The sequence below is a fragment of the Vombatus ursinus genome, unplaced genomic scaffold, assembly GCF_900497805.2.
Source record: "Vombatus ursinus unplaced genomic scaffold, bare-nosed wombat genome assembly UNPS02014770.1, whole genome shotgun sequence".
In the NCBI taxonomy this organism is placed as follows: domain Eukaryota; kingdom Metazoa; phylum Chordata; class Mammalia; order Diprotodontia; family Vombatidae; genus Vombatus; species Vombatus ursinus.
The window spans coordinates 40,918,149-40,920,438 of record NW_020954548.1 but is presented as its reverse complement, the minus strand read 5'-3'; positions in this window follow the sequence as shown (position 1 = coordinate 40,920,438).

Sequence of the window (2,290 nt, the reverse complement as noted above, 5' to 3'; positions counted from 1 at the left end):
ACATAAGGAGAGGTGGTGTGGGGCAATGCAAAGGACACAGGACTCTGCCTTTAACTGGAGTGCATTGTCAAGCAATTAATTTCATCTTTCTGGTCTTCAATTTCAATTCCAATGAATTTGAATCCATGATTTCTCTGTCACCCTCCAGATCCACCATGTCAGGAGATTTCTTCTAGCTGACTCTCATAGAGGCCATGATTTTATGGCTCAACAGGCAAGGAGGAGAAGCCCTCAGGACTGGGAGATCAAGAAGATCTCAGAACTGAGGGTGCTTTGCACAAGTCCCAAAAGTGTGTAGACCAACTGGCAAGCCTAGGTTGAAATGTCTGGGCATTAGACATTGCACAGGAAGCCAAGATAGTGAAGCCAAAATAGAGAAGGTGACAGACAACAAGAACAAGCATTTTTTTTATTAAACGCATTTTCACATTAGTCATGTTGTAAGGAAGAATTAGAACCAATAGAAGGAACTACAAGAAAGAGGAAACAAAACAAAAGAAAACAAGAGAAAAAAAGAGCAAATAGTATGCTTCGATCTGCATTCAAACTCCATAGTTATTTCTTTGGATGTGGATAGCATTTTCCATCATGAGTCTTTTGGAGATGTCTTAGATCCTTGCATTGCTACGAAGGGCTAAGTCTATCAACATTAGTCATCACACAATCTGACTGTTACTTCTGCTCACTTCACTCAGCATCAGTCCATACAAGTCTTTCCAGGTTTTTCTGAAGTCCACCTGCTCATCATTTCTTATAGCACAATAATATTCCATTACATTCACATACCACAACATGTTCAGCCACTCCGCAATTGATGGACATCCCCTTAATTTTGACAAAGAGCTGCTATAAATATATTTTGTACATGTGGGTCCTTTTCCCATTTTTATGATCTCTTTAGGATACAGACCTAGAAGTGGTATTGCTGCGTCAAAGAGTATGCACATTTTTATAGCCCTTTGAGCATAGTCCCAAATGGCTCTCCAAAATGGTTGGATCATTTCACAACTCCACCAACAACGCATTAGTGTTCCAATTTTCCCACAACTTCTCCAACATTTATCATTTTCCTGTTTTGTCATGTTGGTCAATCTGATAAGTATGATATGGTACCTTAGAGTTATTTTGATTTGCATTTCTCTAATCAATAGTGATTTAGAGCATTTTTTTTCACATGACTATAAATGGCTTTAATTTCTTCATCAGAGAACTTCCTGTTCATATCCTTTGACCATTTATCAATTGGGGAATGATTTGTATTGTTATAAATTTGACTTATTTCTCTATATATTTTAGAAATGATGCACTGGTTGTGAAAAATTCTTTCCCAGTTTTCTGCTTCCCTCCTAATCTTGGTTGCATTGGCTTTGTTTGTACAAAAACTTTTCAATTTAATGTAATCAAAATTATCCATTTTGCATTTCATAATGTTCTCTATCTCCTGTTTGATCATGAATTCTTCTGTTCTCCATAAATCTAACAGGTAAACTATTCCTTGTTCTCCCAGGGGAACAAGCATTTTTTAAGCACCTACTATAAGGCAGGCACTGTGCTAAATGTTTTATAAATATCTCATTTGTACTCACAACAACCCTGAGAGGCAGATGCTACTATTATCCTCATGTTACAAGTGAGGAAACTGAGGCGGCAGACCATTTCTTACTGTTTTCTGTTCTTACAAAGTTATGTGACTTGCCCAGGGTGATGCAGACAGGAAGTGTCTGAGACTAGATTTGAACTCAGATTTTTCTGACTCTAGGCACAGCACTCTATCCAAAGCAGTCAGTCTATTAACCAAGCCACGGAGTAATGCAGAAAGTCTAACATTCAGAGGAGGTTAAATAGGGAGCAATTAAGTGGCTCCTCTCTAATTGAGGAAGGAGAAAAGTGAGGAGACATGGGAACAGCCCTGGACCAGGGATCCTAGGATTTTATAGCTGGAAGAAATTTAGACCATCTACTCTAACCCCCTAATTTTATAGATGAGAAAACTGAGACCCAGAGAGGTAAGATCGCTTGTCCAAAGTCACACAGAGGGCAGAATTTTGGTTCAAATCTTCAGGGCTTTAGACTCTAAATCTGGTGACCTTTCCCTTACACCTTGGTTCAAATCTGACATCTGCCATTAACTTGCTTTGTGAGCTTATATGATTTATTTAATTTTTTTCTGCCCCATAGGAAAAATTGGGATCATACTGATCACGCTTGCTCCTCCTCAACAAAAATACTGGATTTATAGGGACGGACTTTGATCCTGGGGGGCCTTCATCCCAGAGGGGCTATTGTATCT